This window comes from Aulostomus chinensis, chromosome 14, assembly GCF_037954235.1.
Source record: "Aulostomus chinensis isolate RoL2024-O1b breed Wild chromosome 14, RoL_Achi_v1.0, whole genome shotgun sequence".
Taxonomy (NCBI): Eukaryota; Metazoa; Chordata; class Actinopteri; order Syngnathiformes; family Aulostomidae; genus Aulostomus; species Aulostomus chinensis.
In genome coordinates, this window is record NC_141333.1 from 11,675,245 (window position 1) to 11,681,823 (window position 6,579).

The 6,579-nt window shown below is 40.6% G+C and overlaps 1 long non-coding RNA gene across 8 annotated transcripts in view; it reads right to left on the minus strand.

The window, feature by feature from the left end:
- The window catches only part of LOC147249742 (uncharacterized), a 50,993-nt gene extending 45,995 nt beyond the window's left edge, over positions 1-4,998 (minus strand). For 7 of the 8 annotated variants that reach the window (XR_015119351.1, XR_015119354.1, XR_015119352.1 and 4 more), the window contains exon 1: positions 4,786-4,984. This is a non-coding gene — a long non-coding RNA (uncharacterized LOC147249742). Of the gene's footprint in view, positions 1-4,785 lie in introns of all 8 variants that reach the window. The other variant, XR_015119349.1, reaches the window with a different exon arrangement.
- Positions 4,999-6,579: the final 1,581 nt, after the last annotated feature.

Here is a 6,579-nt window from a genome sequence, read left to right on the forward strand (position 1 = left end):
GAGGACACAGGATACAGATACCTCACGCTCCCCTTTGACTTGTCATCGAGGGTGCGTTTGGTATCTGCTTGGTCACAAATCTCAATGACTGGAGACTACTGGTGCACTCAGATAGGGAGGTGGTGACGCACAGAGCCATAGTGCTGGTAAACGTGGCCGATAGGGAGTTTGTAATAAACGGGGTAAATAATCTTTGTGTCTGTTGTTGGATTTTTCACCTTTTCAGCTCCTCTGGTCCATTTGGAAACAGGCGACATGATAGATACTACTCTCTGACTTAATTATTATGTTTATCATCATCTGCCTCACCTGACTTATTTAGCATTTTATTTTGAAAAACATTAAAGTAAATGTCACAAGGGAGCATAAAAACATGATTCCATTCAAGGTGCATCTGACTTTTTGTTGAAACTTAAACAAAGGCTACAACTCGAAATAATCTTGAAAAGAACATTTGGTCCAAAAAAAAAAAAAAAAATCGTAACATAAAACGTGTATTTTTATAACCCAGATGTCTTGACTTGGCAGACAGCGGTGGATTTTGCTGCCAAGGGGGGAAAATCCTTGATACATTTCCACTGGGGAGTCCTATTTTATTAAAAGTCACAGGATTGATAACAGAGTTGTCATTTTAGGAGGAAGATAAAAACAGAAATTCGAGTCAGCCGGTGATTTATGTAATAAAAGTGGAGTTGTGTAGTATGATGAAAGAGGATGGGACTTCTATTATTGTTCCAGAACATATTTGCAGTTTCTGTTGCAATATGTTACTCACAGAGACTCATGCCTGGATGTAATTGTGAGGGTCTGTGTTTTCATGTAAGGACTTAAGCCAACATCCTGGTGATGTTGTGAATTTCTCGATGAAGACTGATGATGTTCAGTGGCTAGAAGGAACAGACACTGACTCACGGAGAAACAAACAACAACATCATGGGTCAATAAAGGCCTTTCACTTTTCAAGCCTTCCTGAATTGTTTGCCTTCTTGTCATGAAGTGAACCTGATTCATTTTGTTTATATATGTAATCAGTTTGTTTATGTACCTATTTGTCCATTTGCATTACTGATGTAATTGTTCTAGTTTGAATAACATTTCACAGTGACGACTGTGCTGTCAAGGTTGCAGTGAGGTCACTTTTGCATTTCTGCGTTTGTGTCTTTTTTAAACATTCCGAGTTGGGCCAAAGGTGCCTCACTGTTGTCGAAAATGTATCTCGGATTCTCGTCATTTTCTGCACTCGTTACGTTATCTTTTCAATAATTTGAGAAAACGGTGCTTTTTGGATCTCGTTTCTACAGTTCTGAGTAGACTCATTATGACTAAAGGTTGTCCTTCATGTAACCCTGAACCAACCTGTCTCTCTCTTTTGTTGCCCTATTTATTCTAGTGGGTACTGTATAATTGAGCTTTGTGTTCGTGCACTCATTAGGGTAGCTAACAATGGGCTTCTGAGACAATAATTAGACGTGGTAGTCATCCTGTGCTAATGCGGTCCCTGCAGAAAGCCTACAAAAATACATCCAAACAATTACTGAACAGCATTTAACCCCATCCCCCTTGAACAATCAGGTGTGACATCATTTCCTCCAGAGAGCTTCATCTCTGACTTTCACAGAACTTTCCTGGAGCCTCACAAAAGGCTTCACTGTCTAACAACCTTCACTTGATGGCGTCTTGTCCTCTGTGCTGATGAAAACAATAGGTGGGATCGTTTACATCTGGCGCATGGCTGTTCAGATTTATTTCTGACCCATATAGATAATATCCAGAGGACTCATCTGAAGCCGCCAAACCCAACCCAGCTCGGACTCCCTTAGGCTTCAGAGACGGAGATGGATGCGCTCCCACTTTTGTCTGGGCTTGTATTGTTACTCTGGAAGATACAGTAATAATCAACACTGACAAGCAGCTGTCATGTGGCCAGATTAGCCATGAGGGGCCAAATGTGAAGCTCGAACAAACCGACAGCTGAGAGAAGAGTTAGCCTTTGTATCCAGAGACGAGACTTTGAATGTTTATGTGGTTTCAGCAGTTTTGTGGTTCTTGGAAGATTCAGAACTTCTGCCTGGAACTCTATAAATAGAAACATAATATCACAGCATCCATGGGAGGTAACAAAGCGCATAAAAAAAAAAGATGGCTTTTACTTGCAAAAAGAAAATTCAGTTGTTTTTCAAAGGATTTGGCTTTCAAGGCAACATCATATTGTTTAGCAGATAAAAGGATGTTAATGTAATACTAAAGTTGTCCACTGCTGATCACTTTTAAAACCAAGATGCATTGAGAAAGAAGTCTCTCCCATTTAACAGGCACTGGGGTATTAAATCTTCCTTGCGAGGCAGCCGGTGTCAAAAGATCAAATGAGAGAAACCCTCCTTGTGTCATGGACCAATCAGGATCCACTGAGGACATAGGTGCGTGGTTTAGGTGTGAGGACAGATTGTTAAAACAAAAAGCAGCACTGAGGGCTATTCTCTATCAAATGTTTCCACTCTTCTTCTAAATGAGTTTGTTGATCTGACAGATTGACATGAGCTGTGATGGACAGATGACATCCATCCAGTCAGTTCTCAAGTTGAGGTCCAACATTTGATGAGGAGTCTGTTATGGTTGTTTTACAGCTATCAGTTAATTCGTTTAAAGATTGAGTTAATAAGAGCCTAATCTGCCCAGTTTAGGGCATTCTCAGTCGCATTTGAGATGCAATTATTTTGGAATCAGTACAACAACCCTCTTTTTGAAGCCTGGTTAAGCTTAAATTTTCCAAAAAGTCCCCTGGGGACAACTACTCGTGTTAGCAGGATTTTCTTCATCCATCAACTTAGAGCAACCACGTCTCTCCCATTTAGATGCCGTTTCAGGGATTTGTGCGACTGCGAAAAGCTTCAAATAATCAAATTACTTAAATGCATGTGAATGCCGTCTATGTATGTGGATTAGCGTGTGTCCCTTAGTATCCACAGGAAAGTGTGCTAATGGGGGCTTTTCCCAGTGTAAGGGGCTGCTGCAGATGTTGTGTTGATTGATTCATCTGTGCCTTTTTGCTGCAAACCCCTCCGGGATATCAGAGAGTTAAAACCTTCACAGTGGGTTTCTTGTTTTATAATGTAACCAACACGGCAGCCTAGCCTGATAATCACACTGCAGATAGGGAAACTGCGGTCCAGGGCACAATACCTCCTTTCTTTGTAGTACGTTTTTTGTGAATTGGTTTGTTACGGAGCGCAAATATGGTCACAAATAAATATTACATACAGCTAAACTGATATACTTCAGTATTTAGTCCATAAATGTTCTGATAGAATGCAGATGTTATATTTACTCTTTCGAGAAAAAGTTTCTGATCTTTGAATTACATAATTCACAACACACCAAATGTTTGTTCCAGCACTTATACGCACTGTGGACCTTTCAAGTATGAAGAAAAAGATGTGTTCTTTAATGTGCATTTTCAGTTTGCACACACAATTACTTCATACATAAAATTCTGAGAGGAGAATTCAAATGAGGTGAATCTCGCAAAATGTTTTTTTTACGATCAGGAGAGGTGGAAATGTTGGTGTGTTGATAAAAGATGAACGCTAATAAATGGTGACGTACTTCACATGATGGTCTGGGCTGTTAAGTCGTCCCATTGTCCGTCAACAAGTTTTGTATCCATCTGTTTTGTTTTTTTCATACATTTGATTTTAGACTGGTCTTAATGACATCATCTTTCTGCACCTACTTCTTTCAGGAGTAGATGGGTGAATTAGTGCACCACCTACTACTTATGTAATCATCAGGACCTATCATGAATATAACTGTGCATAATTTTACTTTTTCACTCTCCAAACATCCCAAAATGTGATTAAATTTTGCAGAACATCTGGAACCACACCTGACTTATGACCAAGGCTCTCAAAACTCAACATGCAGACATTTGTAGAGGCACAATACAAGTCAGTGGAACATGATTGATCAGAGAAGTTGCAGATAAAAACCTATACATCAGATATTATAAAATCATTTATTTGTAAATATTTTACGTTCACATTTGTCACTATTATGAGTCTATGTTCTCTCCATAGCCCTGGATTTACTCTAAAACTATTAAAACAAATGAAAAATAGGGCAGTTTATTAAATGGGCTGGCTTTATTAATCCCCAAAAATCTATTCTGTTGTAAATATTCAGCCTACAAAGCCAAATAAGGTGAATTTATCTGCTGGCTTTCATGTCTTTCTATCTTGGTTGACATTTTTTCCTGTCGTTTCGCTCCTTCCCATCCTCCGTCTCTCACCTTGCCAGAGTTAACTGGGTGGCTGCAGTGCTTTCAGCCTCCAGACTATAAATATGAGGGAACAAGCTCATAAATATTTCAGAGGGGGCAATAACTGGTTCGTCTACTCACGTGCACACACAAACACACACAGAAACTCAGGAGGATACTCATTTGTATTAACATCCAAACCTCATTCGTGAGCTTCCCTGCTCACAGATACACGTCTCTGCTGCAGTGAGACGACATAGGTTAACAACCTGCAACATTATCAGCGGGTGGGTGGTTGCTGTGTGCCAACTCCTCCACCTCTCTATCACCTTGGCAATAAACCCACAAGCTCCAGCCAGCGCAACAAAGCGTGTATTATTCTTTGTTTGTATTAATTCTCAAGGCAGTCTATAATTACAGTAGGCTACTACTGAAGCAGACACAGAAACATGAGACACACACAGGTGGTTGCTATCTGGGGTAACATGTTTCTACCTTATACGGCCTGATAACGAAGCAAAAACACCTACCTGCCTTGATGTCATGATTCACCATCTTCCTGGGCTCAGGGCTGAATGGCAGGTGGACCCACTGAGGTCACAGGAGGCAGGGAGGACAATTAATCATCCAATTAGACAAAAAAATAAACTCAGAAACACTTTCATACTGATAGCAAACACAACTAACATACAAACTCCACTAATCACACAACAGGTAGGTGAACATGAGGTCGGGGGAAGGGCTGATTGGCTAATGAACAAAGCTGAGGCTGATGAGGACTGATTAGTTATCGGGACACAGGTGGGCACACAGAAGATTTTCAAAATAAAACAGGAACTGACTACTACTAAAGAAACCATGAGGGAACTCTATACAGACAAGCAAGGGTGAAACAAAAGAGTTAAAGTCCAAACCAGATTCCATGTCACAGTATCTAAAATGAGGATCATTACAGTCAAATGGGGTTCCTGACAATTAAAGCAACAATCACAAGAAAAATCCTTGTCCTCGGACTTTGTACTGAGTGTACATGATCCAACAGATTAATTAGAGTCATCTTTGTGCTAAATCTTTAATTGCGCATGCTGTTTGTGCTGCGAAAAATAGATAATAAATGAACAAAACAAGGCTCTGGGGAAAGCTGGGTCTCTGCTGGATATTTTTCACTCTTTGAGCAAACAGAGAGTCTGAATGAGATGGGGTGCTGGGGCCTGGCGCTGACCCTGGACCTGCTGCGTCTGCTCCAGTGTGATATCTGAGGATTATGGCTGTTCAAACTCTGAAGACTTCTGAGATCAGGCCTGTTGTGTATTAACTCGGAGGAGATATTAGACAAGAGCAGCATTGAAGGAAATTCGACCGCTCGTTTTTTTTTTACTTCACAGCTTAAAAAACAAAGTATCTTGGGGACCTTTGTTGATTGTGGAAGTTACATAACCCTGGTTGAAATGAGGCGGCTTTTGTTGTTGATAAATGCCCACCTCATCTGCTGAGGGAAAGCCTGCACTTCTAATGCTGTTCATGAATGACCCTATTAGGAATGGCGCGTTTGCTGGGTGTCTCGCTTTGTTAGCCTTTTGAAAACAAGCTGGGGTTCAGACCTTTAGAGGAAGGGCACTTTTACCAAGAATGCTCATTTTGGTAGGGCTTCTAGTTTAGTATACAAGAGATTCACCGATGCATTAAATGCTGTATCTGGACAAGAGGAAATGTTTAGATTACATTAAGGTTTGTATTTAAGGGAATCACTGAGTTAGTGTAAGGACATTTGTAGAGACAAATGAAGGATTAGGCATTTATCCAGCTAATTATTTGTCAGTCCTCCTAAATAATTTATTTAGCAATGTGTCGGAGGGTTCAGTCGATAAGGAGTGACATGTGAAAGAGAGAGGCATGGACTCACAGGACTATCCTGGTCATCAGGATCTCTCCCTGCTGTTCGTCTGGGTGAAGATGCCAAGTTTCCCCCCAGTAAGTACGAGTATAAATCCTCAGCATGAGGCTCACTCATTGGTGCCCGTACATCTCTCTATTTAGAGTTGATTATTTATTACAGGCAGGCGACAGCAGCAAACTGAAAACATTCTGTATTTTCTATTGTTCTAATTTTCAGAGTAACACACCAATACTGACATTCCATTGTAGCTGCTTCACCTGCACACGCTTTGGCATGTCAGTGACAACTCTATTTCTTCCATTCTTTCAGCTTGCGTCTGACAACCAGTCCTCTGTACTTCATAAGCATGTAATAACACTACAGGAAACAAGCACAAGTCGTTCTCTTCAACACTAAAGCAGGAGAAAGCCTTTGTCCATACGTCCTC